This window comes from Mesoplodon mirus (genome assembly GCF_964341445.2).
Source record: "Mesoplodon mirus genome assembly, contig: HAP1_SCAFFOLD_29, whole genome shotgun sequence".
NCBI classification, from domain to species: Eukaryota; Metazoa; Chordata; class Mammalia; order Artiodactyla; family Ziphiidae; genus Mesoplodon; species Mesoplodon mirus.
In genome coordinates this window covers 4623533-4641946 of record NW_028295817.1, presented here as the reverse complement: position 1 = coordinate 4641946, position 18414 = coordinate 4623533, and positions in this window count along the sequence as shown.

Sequence of the window (18414 nt, the reverse complement as noted above, 5' to 3'; positions counted from 1 at the left end):
CTGTCTTGCCTTTCTGCATTTTACCCATTTTGTGGATGTCCCTTTTGACCGGATGGAAGTGATACTTTTTTGTAGTGCAGGTTTACATTGCCCGCTTGCTTATTTGGCCAAAAAGGGCGTATGTGATTTCTCCTGAATATATTCAGGAGAAAAGGCATACGCCCTTTTTGGCCAAGTGCATCATTGTGAAAGTTGTGCCCCTCTTCCTGTTCTTTCAATCAATTCCAACATACCTCTTGAAATCTGTTTCCTGCTATTCTGCCTCGCTTTCAAGTCTGCCTCGTTGCCTTACCTCAACAGATTTTTGGATGATAGTTGTCTATTATTACTCTGCCTGTTTGTGAATTGCTGTGCCCCTGAGCTCCATTATTTAACTCGTTTTTTGTGAGCTGAACGCAAGTCCAATATTTTGGTTAAGGAACTATACTGGTTCCCGGTGGGTGGCTGAGACTTTGATTAATACTTCTTTCTCCCGGGAAATAAGAGTGACATGTGCCCGTCCAAATGCCTAACAGCTACTCTTTCATTGGTTCTCCCTCTTCCCTTTAATTCACTGCCAAATTGGAAACCGGTGCGAACCAGGAGGTTAAACGGGCTGTTTTTCCAAGCTGGGAGATTGATAGTAAAGCAGTTGGAATGGCAAATGGGAGCACCAGGAGAGTGAATATTCGTTGAGTTTTAGAGACCTTTCGTATTCACAGTGTGTCCATTCTCTAGGTTTCCCGTACATTTTATAGCTGTAGTAATATTCCCTTCAACCTGGAGACATGGGACACAGGGAATGGGTGCCATGCCTTATTGCTTTAAAGGGTCTGCATTTGCTCACCCAATCTCACCAATCCTCTCAGTCCCATGTGTCCAGCCTTATGCCACATCCAGCTGTCATTGTAGATAAGGTCATTCCAGGTTTCATCAGAAACCCTGAAGGAATTGTAATGATTTTCCCTTTTTTTTGTTATTTTCCAAATACATTTTAGAGTTGTTTTGAGCTGATTCTCGCTGCCATGTTTATGACAGTCTAGACACACTTGATTCCCTTATGGAGACATATCAATACATAGGTTTTAAGAGTCTTACTAGTCAGATATATTCCTCTGTGGGAAATATCGGGTTTTGAGTCCCTTTCACTGAGGAAGGTGTAGGTCTTGTCTATTCCATACTTGGTTTTTGGAACGGTACCTGTGCTTATATCAAACTCTGGTTTTATGCATCCCCCCACCTCTCCTTCCCCCTTAAGCAGGCATAAGAGTGTTTTCTAAATGTGAGTCTCTGTTCTCTTTCCTAACTCAGTTCATGTGTAGCCATGTTTACAGGATCTTCATAAGTGATATCTTATGATACGTTTCTTTTTCTGTGTGACTTATTTCACTTAGAATCATCGTACCTGAATCCACTCATTTTGCTGCTACTGGTCATATGATATTGATTTCATGGCTGAGGGATATTCCATCGTACGTAAGTACCACAATTTTTTGAACCATTTTTATCTTTCCTGGGATACTTAAGGTGTACCCAAGTTGAGGTTCTTGTAAGCAGTGCAGCCCTAAATTTTGGGGTGGCTGTCTTATTGATTTTCAGTTTTCCCAAGGTATATTCCCTAGACTGAAAGTGCCCTTGGCTCTGTAGCTCTGTTGTTTACTTGTTTTAGGGAACACAATGCACTCCTCCAGAGAGGCAGTTGGCAATTTATATCCAGCCCATCAACATAACAAGGCTCCCTGTTCTCCAGGGCCTGTCTTGCCTTTCTGGTTTTTACATATTTTGTGGATGTCCCTTTGGCCCGTGGGAAGTGATACTTCATTTTAGTGCAGATTTGCATTGCCCGCTTGCTTGCTTGGCGAAAACGGGTATATGTGTTTTCCCCGGAATATATTCAGGAAAAAACGCATATGCCATTTTTGGCCAAGTGCATCATTGTCGAAGTTGTGCCCCTCTTCATGTGCTTTACAGGCGATTCCTACGTATCTTTTGAAATCTGTTTCCTGCTATTCTGCCTCGCTTTCAAGTCTGCCTCGTTGCCTTCCCTCAACAGATTTTTCGATGATAGTTGTCCTTTATTACTCTGCCTGTTTGTGAATTGCTGTTCCCCTGAGCTACATTATTTAACACGTTTTTTTATGAGCTGAACGCAAGTCCAATATTTTGGTTCAGGACCTATACTGGTTCCAGTTAGGTGGCTGAGACTTTGCTTATTTCTTCTTCCTCCCAGGAAATAAGAGTGGCATGTGCCCGTCCAAATGCCTAACTGCTACTCTCTCATTGGTTCTCCCTCTTCCCTTTCATCCTCTGCCAAATTGGCAACCTGTGCGAACCAGGAGGTTAAAAGGGCTGTCTCTCCAAGTAGGGAGATTGATAGTAAAGCAGTTGGAAAGACAAACCGGAGCACCAAGAGAGGGACTATTCGTTGAGTTTTAGAGTCCTTCGTATTCACAGTGTGTCCATTCTCTAGGTTTCCCGTACATGTTATAGCTGTAGTGATATCCCCTTCAACCTGGAGACATTGGCCCCATGGAATAGGTGCCATGCATTATTGATTTAAAGGGTCTGCATTTGCTCACACAATCTCACCAGTCCTCTCAGTCCCATGTGTCCAGCCTTATGCCACATCCAGCTGTCATTGTAGATAGGGTCATTCCAGGTTTCATCAGAAACCCTGAAGGAATTGTAAAGAATTTCCTTTATTTTGTTTTTCAAATTCCTTTTTATAGTGGGTTGGAGCTGATTCTCGCTGTCATGTTTATGCCAGTCTAAACACACTTGATTCCCTTATGGAGACATATCAATACATAGTTTTTAACATTCTTACTAGTCAGATATATTCCTCTGCGGGAAATATGTGGTTTTGAGTCCCTTTCACTGAGGAAGGTGTAGGTCGTGTCTATTCCATAGTTGGTTTTTGAACGGTACCTGTGCTTATATCAAACTCTGGTTTTATGCATCACCCCACCTCTCCTTCCCCCTTAAGTAGGCATAAGAGTGTTTTCTAAATGTGAGACTCTGTTCTCTTTCCTCACTCAATTCATGTGTAGCCATGTTTACAGGATCTTCATAAGTGATATCTTATGATAAGTTTCTTTTTCTGTGTGACTTATTTCACTTAGAATCATCGTACCTGAATCCACTCATTTTGCTGCTACTGGTCTTATGATATTGATTTCATATCTGAGGGATATTCCAGCGTACGTAAGTACCAAAATATTTTGTAACATTTTTACATTGCCTGGGATACTTGAGGTGTACACAAGTTGAGGTTCTTGTAAGCAGTGCAGCACTAAATATTGGGGTGTCACTCTCTTATTGATCTTCAGTTTTCCCAAGGTATATTCCCTACAAAGGAAGTGCCCTTGGCTCTGTAGCACTGTTGATTACTTGTATCAGGGAACACAATGCACTCCTCCAGAGAGGCAGTTGGCAATTTACATCCCGCCCATCAGCAAAACAAGGCTCCCTGTTCTCCAGGGCCTGTCTTGCCTTTCTGAATTTTACCCATTTTGTGGATGTCCCTTTTGACTGGTGGGAAGTGATACATCTTTGTAGGGCAGATTTGCATTACCCGCTTGCTTGCTTGGCCAAAATGGTCGTATGCGTTTTCTCCTGAATATATTCAGGACAAAACACATACGCCCTTTTTGGCCAAGTGCATCCTTGTCGAACTTGTACCCCTCTTCCTATACTTTAAAGGCGATTCCAACGTTCCTCTTGAAATCTGTTTCCTGCTATTCTGCCTCGCTTTCAAGTCCACCTCGTTGCCTTCCCTCAATAGATTTTTGGACGATAGTTTTCCTTTATTACTCTGCCAGTTTGTGAATTGCTCTGATACTGAGCTCCAGTTTTAACTCGTTTTTTGTGAGCTGAACGCAAGTCCAAAATTTTGGTTCAGGACCTATACTGGTTCCCGGTGGGTGGCTGAGACTTTGGTTAATTCTTCTTCCTCCCGGGAAATAAGAGTGACATGTGCCCGTCCAAATGCCTAAAACCTGCTCTCTCATTGGTTCTCCCTCTTCCCTTTCATCCTCTGCCAAATTGGCAACCTGTGCAAACCAGGAGGTTAAAGGGGCTGTCTCTCCATGCTGGGAGATTGATAGAAAAGCAGTTGGAAATTCAAACCGGAGCACCAGGAGGGGGAGTATTCGTTGAGTTTTAGAGACCTTTCGTATTCACAGTGTGTCCATTCTCTAGGTTTCCCATACATGTTATAGCTGTAGTAATATTCTCTTCAACCTGGAGACATTGGCCCCATGGAATGGGTGCCATGCATTATTGCTTTAAATGGTGTGCATTTGCTCACCCAATCTCACTAATCCAGTCAGTCCCATGTGTCCAGCCTTATGCCACATCCAGCTGTCATTGTAGATAAGGTCATTCCAGATTTCATCAGAATCCTTGAAGGAATTGTAAAGATTTTCCCTTTTTTTGTTGTTTCCAAATACTTTTTAGAGTGGTATTGAGCTGATTCTCGCTGCCATGTTTATGCCAGTCTAGACACACTTGATTCCCTTATGGAGACATATCAATACATAGGTTTTAAGAGTCTTACTAGTCAGATATATTCCTCTGCGGGAAATATCGGGTTTTGAGTCCCTTTCACTGAGGAAGGTGTAGGTCTTGTCTATTCCATACTTGGTTTTTGGAACGGTACCTGTGCTTATATCAAACTCTGATTTTATGCATCCCCCCACCTCTCATTCCCCCTTAAGCAGGCATAAGAGTGTTTTCTAAATGTGAGGCTCTGTTCTCTTTCCTAACTCAGTTCATGTGTAGCCATGTTTACAGGATATTCATAAGTGATATCTTATGATAAGCTTCTTTTTCTGGGTGACTTATTTCACTTAGAATCATCGTACCTGAATCCACTCATTTTGCTGCTAATGGTCATATGATATTGATTTCATGGCTGAGGGATATTCCATCGTACGTAAGTACCACAATTTTTTGAACCATTTTTATCTTTCCTGGGGTACTTAAAATGTACCCAAGTTGAGGTTCTTGTAAGCAGTGCAGCCCTAAATTTTGGGGTGGCTGTGTCTTATTGATTTTCAGTTTTCCCAAGGTACATTCCCTAGACTGAAAGTGCCCTTGGCTCTGTACCTCTGTTGTTTACTTGTTTTAGGGAACACAATGCACTCCTCCAGAGAGGCAGTTGGCAATTTATATCCAGCCCATCAGCATTACAAGGCTCCCTCTTCTCCAGGGCCTGTCTTGCCTTTCTGGCTTTTACATATTTTGTGGATGTCCCTTTTGACCCTTGGGAAGTGATACTTCATTTTAGTGCAGATTTGCATTGCCCGCTTGCTTGCTTGGCGAAAACGGGTATATGTGTTTTCCCCGGAATATATTCAGGACAAAACGCATATGCCATTTTTGGCCAAGTGCATCATTGTCGAAGTTGTGCCCCTCTTCATGTGCTTTACAGGCGATTCCTACGTATCTCTTGAAATCTGTTTCCTGCTATTCTGCCTAGCTTTCAAGTCTGCCTCGTTGCCTTCCCTCAACAGATTTTTCGATGATACCTGTCCTTTATTACTCTGCCTGTTTGTGAATTGCTGTGCCCCTGAGCTACATTATTTAACTCGTTTTTTTATGAGCTGAACGCAAGTCCAATATTTTGGTTCAGGACCTATACTGGTTCCAGGTGGGTGGCTGAGACTTTGCTTATTTCTTCTTCCTCCCAGGAAATAAGAGTGACATGTGCCCGTCCAAATGCCTAACAGCTACTCTCTCACTGGTTCTCCCTCTTCCCTTTCATCCTCTGCCAAATTGGCAACCTGTGTGAACCAGGATGTTAAAAGGGCTGTCTCTCCAAGTAGGGAGATTGATAGTAAAGCAGTTGGAAAGTCAAACCGGAGCACCAAGAGAGGGACTATTCGTTGAGTTTTAGAGACCTTTCGTATTCACAGTGTGTCCATTCTCTAGGTTTCCCGTACATGTTATAGCTGTAGTAATATTCCCTTCAACCTGGAGACATGCGTCCCATGGAATGGGTGCCATGCTTTATTGCTTTAAAGGGTCTGCATTTGCTCACCCAATCTCACCAATCCTCTCAGTCCCATGTGTCCAGCCTTATGCCACATCCTGCTGTCATTGTAGATAGGGTCATACCAGGTTTCATCAGAAACCCTGAAGGAATTGTAAAGAATTTCCTTTTTTTTTGTTTTTCAAATTCCTTTTTATAGTGGGTTGGAGCTGATTCTCGCTGTCATGTTTATGCCATTCTAGACACACTTGATTCCCTTATGGAGACGTATCAATACATAGGTTTTAAGATTCTTACTAGTCAGATATATTCCTCTGCGGGAAATATGGGGTTTTGAGTCCCTTTCACTGAGGAAGGTGTAGGTCTTGTCTATTCGATAGTTGGTTTTTGGAACGGTACCTGTGCTTATATCAAACTCTGGTTTTATGCATCACCCCACCTCTCCTTCCCCCTTAAGCAGGCATAAGAATATTTTCTAAATGTGAATCTCTCTTCTCTTTCCTAACTCATTTCATGTGTAGCCATGTTTACAGGACCTTCATAAGTGATATCTTATGATACGTTTCTTTTTCTGTGTGACTTATTTCACATAGAATCATCGTACCTGAATCCACTCATTTTGCTGCTACTGGTCTTATGATATTTATTTCATGGCTGAGGGATATTCCAGCGTACGTAAGTACCAAAATTTTTTGAACAATTTTTATCTTTCCTGTGATACTTAAGGTGTACCCAAGTTGAGGTTCTTGTAAGCAGTGCAGCCCTAAATTTTGGGGTGGCTCTGTCTTATTGATTTTCAGTTTTCCCAAGGTATATTCCCTAGACTGGAAGTGCCCTTGGCTCTGTAGCTCTGTTGTTTACTTGTTTTAGGGAACACAATGCACTCCTCCAGAGAGGCAGTTGGCAATTTACATCCCGCCCATCAGCATAACAAGGCTCCCTGTTCTCCAGGGCCTGTCTTGCCTTTCTGAATTTTACCCATTTTGTGGATATCCTTTCTGACTGGTGGGAAGTGATACTTCTTTGTAGTGCAGATTTGCATTGCCCGCTTGCTTGCTTGGCCAAACAGGGCGTATGTGTTTTCTCCTGAATATATTTAGGACAAAACACATACGCCCTTTTTGGCAAAGTGCATCATTGTCAAAGTTGTGCCCCTCTTCCTGTGCTTTAAAGGTGATTCCAACGTACCTCTTGAAATCGGATTCCTGCTATTCTGCCTCGCTTTCAAGTCTGCCTCGATGCCTTCCCTCAACAGATTGTTGGACGATAGTTGTCCTTTATTACTCTGCCAGTTTGTGAATTGCTGTGATCCTGAGCTCCATTTTTAACTCGTTTTTTGTGAGCTGTACTCAAGTCCAAAATTTTGGTTCAGTACCTATACTGGTTCCCTGTGGGTGTCTGAGACTTTGGTTAATTCTTCTTCCTCCTGGGAAATAAGAGTGACATGTGCCCGTCCAAATGCCTAAAAGCTACTCTCTCATTGGTTCTCCCTCTTCCCTTTCATCCTCTGCCAAATTGGAAACCTGTGCAAACCAGGAGGTTAAAGGGGCTGTCTCTCCAATTTGGGAGATTGATAGTAAAGCAGTTGGAAATTCAAACCGGAGCACCAGGAAGGGGAGTATTCGTTGAGTTTTAGAGACCTTTCGTATTCACAGTGTGTCCATTCCCTAGGTTTCCCGTACATGTTATAGCTGTAGTAATATTCTCTTCAACCTGGAGACATTGGCCCCATGGAATGGGTGCCATGCATTATTGTTTTAAATGGTGTGCATTTGCTCACCCAATCTCACTAATCCAGTCAGTCCCATGTGTCCAGCCTTATGCCACATCCAGCTGTCATTGTAGATAGGGTCATTCCAGAATTCATCAGAATCCTTGAAGGACTTGTAAAGAATTTCCCTTTTTTTGTTGTTTTTCAAATTCTTTTTAGAGTGGTTTTGAGCTGATTCTCGCTGCCATGTTTATGCCAGTCTACACACACTTGATTCCCTTATGGAGACATATCAATACATAGGTTTTAAGATTCTTACTAGTCAGATATATTCCTCTGCGGGAAATATGGGGTTTTGAGTCCCTTTCACAGAGGAAGGTGTAGGTCTTGTCTATTCCGTACTTGGTTTTGGGAACGGTACTTGTGCTTATATCAAACTCTGGTTTTATGCATCACCCCACCTCTCCTTCCCCCTTAAGAAGGCATAAGAGTGTTTTCTTAATGTGAGACTCTCTTCTCTTTCCTAACTCAGTTCATGTGTAGCCATGTTTACAGGATCTTCATAAGTGATATCTTATGATACGTTTCTTTTTCTGTGTGACTTATTTCACTTAGAATCATCGTACTTGAAACCACTCATTTTGCTGCTACTGGTCATATGATATTGATTTCATGGCTGAGGGATATTCCATCGTACGTAACTACCACAATTTTTTGAACCATTTTTATCTTTCCTGGGATACTTAAGGTATACCCAAGTTGAGGTTCTTGTAAGCAGTGCAGCCCTAAATTTTGGAGTGGCTCTATCTTATTGATTTTCAGTTTTCCCAAGGTATATTCCCTAGACTGGAAGTGCCCTTGGCTCTGTAGCTCTGTTGTTTACTTGTTTTGGGAACACAGTGCAATCCTCCAGAGAGGCAGTTGGCAATTTACATCCTGCCCATCAGCATAACAAGGCTCCCTGTTCTCCAGGGCCTGTCTTGCATTTCTGAATTTTACCCATTTTGTGGATGTCCCTTTTGACCGATGGGAAGTGATACTTCTTTGTAGTGCCGATTTGCATTTCCCACTTGCTTGCTTTGCCAAAAAGGGCGTATTTGTTTTCTCCTGAATATATTCAGGAGAAAGCGCATATGCCCTTTTAGGCCAAGTGCATCATTTTCAAAGTTTTGACCCTCTTCATGTGCTTTAAAGGCAATTCCAACGTACCTCTTGAAATCTGTTTTCTGCTATTCTGCCTCGCTTTCAAGTCCGCCTTGTTGCCTTCCCTCAACAGATTGTTGGACGATAGTCGTCCTTTATTACTCTGCCTGTTTGTGAATTGCTGTGTCCCTGAGCTCCATTATTTAACTCGTTTTTTGTGAGCTGAACGCAAGTCCAATATTTTGGTTCAGGAACTATACTGGTTCCTGGTGGATGGATGAGACTTTGTTTAATTCTTCTTCCTCCCGGGAAATAAGAGTGACATGTGCCCGTCCAAATGCCTAACAGCTACTCTTTCATTGGTTTTCCCTCTTCTCTTTCATCCACTGCCAATTTGGCAACCTGTGCGAACCAGGAGGTTAAAGGTGTTGTCTCTCCAAGCTGGGAGATTGATAGTAAAGCAGTTGGAAAGTCAAACCGGAGCACCAGGAGAGGGACTATTCGTTTAGTTTTAGAGACCTTTGATATTCACAGTGTGTCCATTCTCTAGGTTTCCCGTACATGTTATAGCTGTAGTAATATTCCCTTCAACCTGGAGACATGGGACCCATGGAATGGGTGCCATGCATTATTGCTTTAAAGGGTCTGCATTTGCTCACCCAATCTCACCAATCCTCTCATTCCCATGTGTCCAGCATTATTCCACATCCAGCTGTCATTGTATATAGGGTCATTCCAGGTTTCATCAGAAACCCTGAAGGAATTGTAAAGAATTTCCTTTATTTTGTTTTTCAAATTCCTTTTTATAGTGGGTTGGAGCTGATTCTCGCTCTCATGTTTATGCCAGTCTAGACACACTTGATTCCCTTATGGAGACATATCAATACATAGTTTTTAACATTCTTACTAGTCAGATATATTCCTCTGCGGGAAATATCGGGTTTTGAGTCCCTTTCACTGAGGAAGGTGTAGGTCGTGTCTATTCCATAGTTGGTTTTTGAACGGTACCTGTGCTTATATCAAACTCTGGTTTTATGCATCACCCCACCTCTCCTTCCCCCTTAAGCAGGCATAAGAGTGTTTTCTAAATGTGAGACTCTGTTCTCTTTCCTCACTCAGTTCATGTGTAGCCATGTTTACAGGATCTTCATAAGTGATATCTTATGATAAGTTTCTTTTTCTGTGTGACTTATTTCACTTAGAATCATCGTACCTGAATCCACTCATTTTGCTGCTACTGGTCTTATGATATTGATTTCATGTCTGAGGGATATTCCAGCGTACGTAAGTACCAAAATATTTTGTAACATTTTTATATTTCCTGGGATACTTAAGGTGTACCCAAGTTGAGGTTCTTGTAAGCAGTGCAGCACTAAATTTTGGGGTGGCTCTGTCTTATTGATCTTCAGTTTTCCCAAGGTATATTCCCTACACTGGAAGTGCCCTTGCCTCTGTAGCACTGTTGATTACTTGTATCAGGGAACACAATGCACTCCTCCAGAGAGGCAGTTGGCAATTTACATCCCGCCCATCAGCATAACAAGGCTCCCTGTTTTCCAGGGCCTGTCTTGCCTTTCTGAATTTTACCCATTTTGTGGATGTCCCTTTTGACTGGTGGGAAGTGATACATCTTTGTAGGGCAGATTTGCATTACCCGCTTGCTTGCTTGGCCAAAATGGTCGTATGCGTTTTCTCCTGAATATATTCAGGACAAAACACATACGCCCTTTTTGGCCAAGTGCATTATTGTCGAAGTTGTACCCCTCTTCCTATGCTTTAAAGGCGATTCCAACGTACCTTTTGAAATCTGTTTCCTGCTATTCTGCCTCGCTTTCAAGTCCACCTCGTTGCCTTCCCTCAACAGATTTTTGGACGATAGTTTTCCTTTATTACTCTGCCAGTTTGTGAATTGCTCTGATACTGAGCTCCAGTTTTAACTCGTTTTTTGTGAGCTGAACGCAAGTCCAAAATTTCGGTTCAGGACCTATACTGCTTCCCGGTGGGTGGCTGAGACTTTGGTTAATTCTTCTTCCTCCCGGGAAATAAGAGTGACATGTGCCCGTCCAAATGCCTAAAACCTGCTCTCTCATTGGTTCTCCCTCTTCCCTTTCATCCTCTGCCAAATTGGCAACCTGTGCAAACCAGGAGGTTAAAGGGGCTGTCTCTCCATGCTGGGAGATTGATAGAAAAGCAGTTGGAAATTCAAACCGGAGCACCAGGAGGGGGAGTATTCGTTGAGTTTTAGAGACCTTTCATATTCACTGTGTGTCCATTCTCTAGGTTTCCCATACATGTTATAGCTGTAGTAATATTCTCTTCAACCTGGAGACATTGGCCCCATGGAATGGGTGCCATGAATTATTGCTTTAATTGGTGTGCATTTGCTCACCCAATCTCACTTATCCAGTCAGTCCCATGTGTCAGCCTTATGCCACATCCAGCTGTCATTGTAGATAAGGTCATTCCAGATTTCATCAGAATCCTTGAAGGAATTGTAAAGATTTTCCCTTTTTTTGTTGTTTCCAAATACTTTTTAGAGTGGTTTTGAGCTGATTCTCACTGCCATGTTTATGCCAGTCTAGACACACTTGATTCCCTTATGGAGACATATCAATACATAGGTTTTAAGAGTCTTACTAGTCAGATATATTCCTCTGCGGGAAATATCGGGTTTTGAGTCCCTTTCACTGAGGAAGGTGTAGGTCTTGTCTATTCCATACTTGGTTTTTGGAACGGTACCTGTGCTTATATCAAACTCTGGTTTTATGCATCACTCCACCTCTCCTTCCCCCTTAAGCAGGCATACGAGTGTTTTCTAAATGTGAGACTCTGTTCTCTTTCCTAACTCAGTTCATGTGTAGCCATGTTTACAGGATCTTCATAAGTGATATCTTATGATACGTTTCTTTTTCTGTGTGACTTATTTCACTTAGAATCATCGTACCTGAATCCACTCATTTTGCTGCTAATGGTCATATGATATTGATTTCATGGCTGAGGGATATTCCATCGTATGTAAGTACCACAATTTTTTGAACCATTTTTATCTTTCCTGGGATACTTAAGGTGTACCCAAGTTGAGGTTCTTGTAAGCAGTGCAGCCTTAAATTTTGGGGTGGCTCTGTCTTATTGATTTTCAGTTTTCCCAAGGTATATTCCCTAGACTGGAAGTGCCCTTGGCTCTGTAGCTCTGTTGTTTACTTGTTTTGGGAACACAGTGCACTCCTCCAGAGAGGCAGTTGGCAATTTACATCCTGCCCATCAGCATAACAAGGCTCCCTCTTCTCCAGGGCCTGTCTTGCCTTTCTGAATTTTACCCATTGTGTGGATGTCCCTTTTGACCGATGGGAAGTGATACTTCTTTGTAGTGCCGATTTGCATTTCCCACTTGCTTGCTTTGCCAAAAAGGGCGTATTTGTTTTCTCCTGAATATATTCAGGAGAAAACGCATATGCCCTTTTAGGCCAAGTGCATCATTTTCAAAGTTTTGACCCTCTTCATGTGCTTTAAAGGCAATTCCAACGTATCTCTTGAAATCTGTTTTCTGCTATTCTGCCTCGCTTTCAAGTCCGCCTTGTTGCCTTCCCTCAACAGATTGTTGGACGATAGTCGTCCTTTATTACTCTGCCTGTTTGTGAATTGCTGTGTCCCTGAGCTCCATTATTTAACTCGTTTTTTGTGAGCTGAACGCAAGTCCAATATTTTGGTTCAGGAACTATACTGGTTCCCGGTGGATGGATGAGACTTTGTTTAATTCTTCTTCCTCCTGGGAAATAAGAGTGACATGTGCCCGTCCAAATGCCTAACAGCTACTCTTTCATTGGTTCTCCCTCTTCTCTTTCATCCACTGCCAATTTGGCAACCTGTGGGAACCAGGTTGTTAAAGGTGTTGTCTCTCCAAGCTGGGAGATTGATAGGAAAGCAGCTGGAAAGTCAAACCGGAGCACCAGGAGAGGGACTATTCGTTTAGTTTTAGAGACCTTTGATATTCACAGTGTGTCCATTCTCTAGGTTTCCCGTACATGTTATAGCTGTAGTAATATTCCCTTCAACCTGGAGACATGGGACCCATGGAATGGGTGCCATGCATTATTGCTTTAAAGGGTCTGCATTTGCTCACCCAATCTCACCAATCCTCTCAGTCCCATGTGTCCAGCATTATTCCACATCCAGCTGTCATTGTATATAGGGTCATTCCAGGTTTCATCAGAAACCATGAAGGAATTGTAAAGAATTTCCTTTATTTTGTTTTTCAAATTCCTTTTTATAGTGGGTTGGAGCTGATTCTTGCTCTCATGTTTATGCCAGTCTAGACACACTTGATTCCCTTATGGAGACATATCAATACATAGTTTTTAACATTCTTACTAGTCAGATATATTCCTCTGCGGGAAATATGTGGTTTTGAGTCCCTTTCACTGAGGAAGGTGTAGGCCGTGTCTATTCCATAGTTGGTTTTTGAACGGTACCTGTGCTTATATCAAACTCTGGTTTTATGCATCACCCCACCTCTCCTTCCCCCTTAAGCAGGCATAAGAGTGTTTTCTAAATGTGAGACTCTGTTCTCTTTCCTCACTCAGTTCATGTGTAGCCATGTTTACAGGATCTTCATAAGTGATATCTTATGATAAGTTTCTTTTTCTGTGTGACTTATTTCACTTAGAATCATCGTACCTGAATCCACTCATTTTGCTGCTACTGGTCTTATGATATTGATTTCATGTCTGAGGGATATTTCAGCATACGTAAGTACCAAAATATTTTGTAACATTTTTATATTTCCTGGGATACTTAAGGTGTACCCAAGTTGAGGTTCTTGTAATCAGTGCAGCACTAAATTTTGGGGTGGCTCTGTCTTATTGATCTTCAGTTTTCCCAAGGTATTTTCCCTACACTGGAAGTGCCCTTGGCTCTGTAGCACTGTTGATTACTTGTATCAGGGAACACAATGCACTCCTCCAGAGAGGCAGTTGGCAATTTACATCCCGCCCATCAGCATAACAAGGCTCCCTGTTTTCCAGGGCCTGTCTTGCCTTTCTAAATTTTACCCATTTTGTGGATGTCCCTTTTGACTGGTGGGAAGTGATACATCTTTGTAGGGCAGATTTGCATTACCCGCTTGCTTGCTTGGCCAAAATGGTCGTATGCGTTTTCTCCTGAATATATTCAGGACAAAACACATACGCCCTTTTTGGCCAAGTGCATTATTGTCGAAGTTGTACCCCTCTTCCTATGCTTTAAAGGCGATTCCAACGTACCTCTTGAAATCTGTTTCCTGCTATTCTGCCTCGCTTTCAAGTCCACCTCGTTGCCTTCCCTCAACAGATTTTTGGACGATAGTTTTCCTTTATTACTCTGCCAGTTTGTGAATTGCTCTGATACTGAGCTCCAGTTTTAACTCGTTTTTTGTGAGCTGAACGCAAGTCCAAAATTTTGGTTCAGGACCTATACTGGTTCCCGGTGGGTGGCTGAGACTTTGGTTAATTCTTCTTCCTCCCGGGAAATAAGAGTGACATGTGCCCGTCTAAATGCCTAAAAGCTACTCTCTCATTGGTTCTCCCTCTTCCGTTTCATCCTCTGCCAAATTGGAAACCTGTGCAAACCAGGAGGTTAAAGGGGCTGTCTCTCCAATTTGGGAGATTGATAGTAAAGCAGTTGGAAATTCAAACCGGAGCACCAGGAAGGGGAGTATTCGTTGAGTTTTAGAGACCTTTCGTATTCACAGTGTATACATTCCCTAGGTTTCCCGTACATGTTATAGCTGTAGTAATATTCTCTTCAACCTGGAGACATTGGCCCCAAGGTATGGGTGCCATGCATTATTGCTTTAAATGGTGTGCATTTGCTCACCGAATCTCACTAATCCAGTCTTTCCCATGTGTCCAGCCTTATGCCACCTCCAGCTGTCATTGTATATAGGGTCATTCCAGAATACATCAGAATCCTTGAAGGAATTGTAAAGAATTTCCCTTTTTTTTGTTGTTTTTCAAATTCTTTTTAGAGTGGTTCTGAGCTGATTCTCGCTGCCATGTTTTTGCCAGTCTACACACACTTGATTCCCTTATGGAGACATATCAATACATAGGTTTTAAGATTCTTACTAGTCAGATATATTCCTCTGTGGGAAATATGGGGTTTTGAGTCCCTTTCACTGAGGAAGGTGTAGGTCTTGTCTATTCCGTACTTGGTTTTTGGAACGGTACCTGTGCTTATATCAATCTCTGGTTTTATGCATCACACCACCTCTCCTTCCCCTTAAGCAGGCATAAGAATATTTTCTAAATGTCAAATTCTCTTCTCTTTCCTAACTCAGTTCATGTGTAGCCATGTTTACAGGACCTTCATAAGTGATATCTTATGATAAGTTTCTTTTTCTGTGTGACTTATTTCACTTAGAATCATCGTACCTGAATCCACTCATTTTGCTGCTACTGGTCTTATGATATTTATTTCATGGCTGAGGGATATTCCAGCGTACATAAGTACCAAAATTTTTTGAACCATTTTTATCTTTCCTGGGATACTTAAGTTGTACCCAAGTTGAGGTTCTTGTAAGCAGTGCATCCCTAAATTTTGGGGTGGCTCTGTCTTATTGATTTTCAGTTTTTCCAAGGTATATTCCCTAGACTGGAAGTGCCCTTGGCTCTGTAGGTCTGTTGTTTACTTGTTTTAGGGAACACAGTGCACTCCTCCAGAGAGGCAGTTGGCAGTTTACATCCCGCCCATCAGCATAACAAGGCTCCCTGTTCTCCAGGGCCTGTCTTGCCTTTCTGAATTTTACCCATTTTGTGGATATCCCTTTTGACTGGTGGGAAGTGATACTTCTTTGTAGTGCAGGTTTGCATTGCCCGCTTGCTTGCTTGGCCAAAAAGGGCGTATGCGTTTTCTCCTGAATATATTCAGGAGAAAACGCATACGCGCTTTTTGGACAACTGCATCATTGTCGAAGTTGTGCCCCTCTTCCTGTGCTTTAAAGGCGATTCCAACGTACCTCTTGAAATCGGATTCCTGCTATTCTGCCTCGCTTTCAAGTCCGCCTCGATGCCTTCCCTCAACCGATTGTTGGACGATAGTTGTCCTTTATTACTCTGCCAGTTTGTGAATTGCTGTGATCCTGAGCTCCATTTTTAACTCGTTTTTTGTGAGCTGAACGCAAGTCCAAAATTTTGGTGCAGTACCTATACTGGTTCCCAGTGGGTGTCTGAGACTTTGGTTAATTCTTCTTCCTCCCGGGAAATAAGAGTGACATGTGCCCGTCCAAATGCCTAAAAGCTACTCTCTCATTGGTTCTCCCTCTTCCCTTTCATCCTCTGCCAAATTGGAAACCTGTGCAAACCAGGAGGTTAAAGGGGCTGTCTCTCCAAGTTGGGAGATTGATAGTAAAGCAGTTGGAAATTCAAACCGGAGCACCAGGAGGGGGAGTATTTGTTGAGTTTTAGAGACCTTTGACATTCACAGAGTGTCCATTCTCTAGGTTTCCCATACATGTTATCTCTGTAGTAATATTCCCTTCAACCTGGAGACATGGGCCCCATGGAATGGGTGCCATGCATTATTGCTTTAAAGGGTCTGCATTTGCTCACCCAATCTCACCAATCCTCTCAGTCCCATGTGTCCAGCATTATGAAACATCCAGTTGTCATTGTAGATAGGGTCATTCCAGGTTTCATCAGAAACCCTGAAGGAATTGTAAAGAATTTCCCTTTTTTGTTGTTTTTCAAATTCCTTTTTATAGTGGTATTGAAATGATTCTCGCTGCCATGTTTATGCCAATCTAGACACACTTGATTCCCTTATGGAGACATATCAATACATAGGTTTTAAGATTCTTACTAGTCAGATATATTCCTCTGCGGGAAATATGGGGTTTTGAGTCCCTTTCACAGAGGAAGGTGTAGGTCTTGTCTATTCCGTACTTGGTTTTGGGAACGGTGCATGTGCTTATATCAAACTCTGGTTTTATGCATCACCCCACCTCTCCTTCCCCCTTAAGCAGGCATAAGAGTGTTTTCTAAATGTGAGACTCTCTTCTCTTTCCTAACTCAGTTCATGTGTAGCCATGTTTACAGTATCTTCATAAGTGATATCTTATGATACGTTTCTTTTTCTGTGTGACTTATTTCACTTAGAATCATCGTACTTGAATCCACTCATTTTGCTGCTACTGGTCATATGATATTGATTTCATAGCTGAGGGATATTCCATCGTACGTAAGTACCACAATTTTTGAACCATTTTTATCTTTCCTGGGATACTTAAGGTATACCCAAGTTGAGGTTCTTGTAAGCAGTGCAGCCCTAAATTTTGGGGTGGCTCTGTCTTATTGATTTTCAGTTTTCCCAATGTATATTCCCTAGACTGGAAGTGCCCTTGTCTCTGTAGCTCTGTTGTTTACTTGTTTTGGGAACACAATGCAATCCTCCAGAGAGGCAGTTGGCAATTTACATCCTGCCCATCAGCATAACAAGGCTCCCTGTTCTCCAGGGCCTGTCTTGCCTTTCTGAATTTTACCCATTGTGTGGATGTCCCTTTTGACCGATGGGAAGTGACACTTCTTTGTAGTGCCGATTTGCATTGCCCACTTGCTTGCTTTGCCAAAAAGGGCGTATTTGTTTTCTCCTGAATATATTCAGGAGAAAACGCATATGGCCTTTTAGGCCAAGTGCATCATTTTCAAAGTTTTGACCCTCTTTATGTGCTTTAAAGGCAATTCCAACGTACCTCTTGAAATCTGTTTTCTGCTATTCTGCCTCGCTTTCAAGTCCGCCTTGTTGCCTTCCCTCAACAGATTGTTGGACGATAGTCGTCCTTTATTACTCTGCCTGTTTGTGAATTGCTGTGTCCCTGAGCTCCATTACTTAACTCATTTTTTGTGAGCTAAATGCAAGTCCAATATTTTGGTTCAGGAACTATACTGGTTCCCGGTGGATGGATGAGACTTTTTTTAATTCTTCTTCCTCCCGGGAAATAAGAGTGACATGTGCCCGTCCAAATGCCTAACAGCTACTCTCTCATTGGTTCTCCCTCTTCTCTTTCATCCACTGCCAATTTGGCAACCTGTGCGAACCAGGAGGTTAAAGGTGTTGTCTCTCCAAGCTGGGAGATTGATAGTAAAGCAGTTGGAAAGTCAAACCGGAGCACCAGGAGAGGGACTATTCGTTTAGTTTTAGAGACCTTTGATATTCACAGTGTGTCTATTCTCTAGGTTTCCCGTACATGTTATAGCTGTAGTAATATTCCCTTCAACCTGGAGACATGGGACCCATGGAATGGGTGCCATGCATTATTGCTTTAAAGGGTCTGCATTTGCTCACCCAATCTCACCAATCCTCTCAGTCCCATGTGTCCAGCATTATTCCACATCCAGCTGTCATTGTAGATAGGGTCATTCCAGGTTTCATCAGAAACCCTGAAGGAATTGTAAAGAATTTCCTTGTATTTTTGTTTTGTTTTTCAAATTCCATTTTATAGTGGGTTTGAGCTGATTCTCACTGCTATGTTTATGCCAGTCTAGACACACTTGATTCCCTTATGGGGACATATCAATACATAGATTTTAATATTCTTACTAGTCAGATATATTCC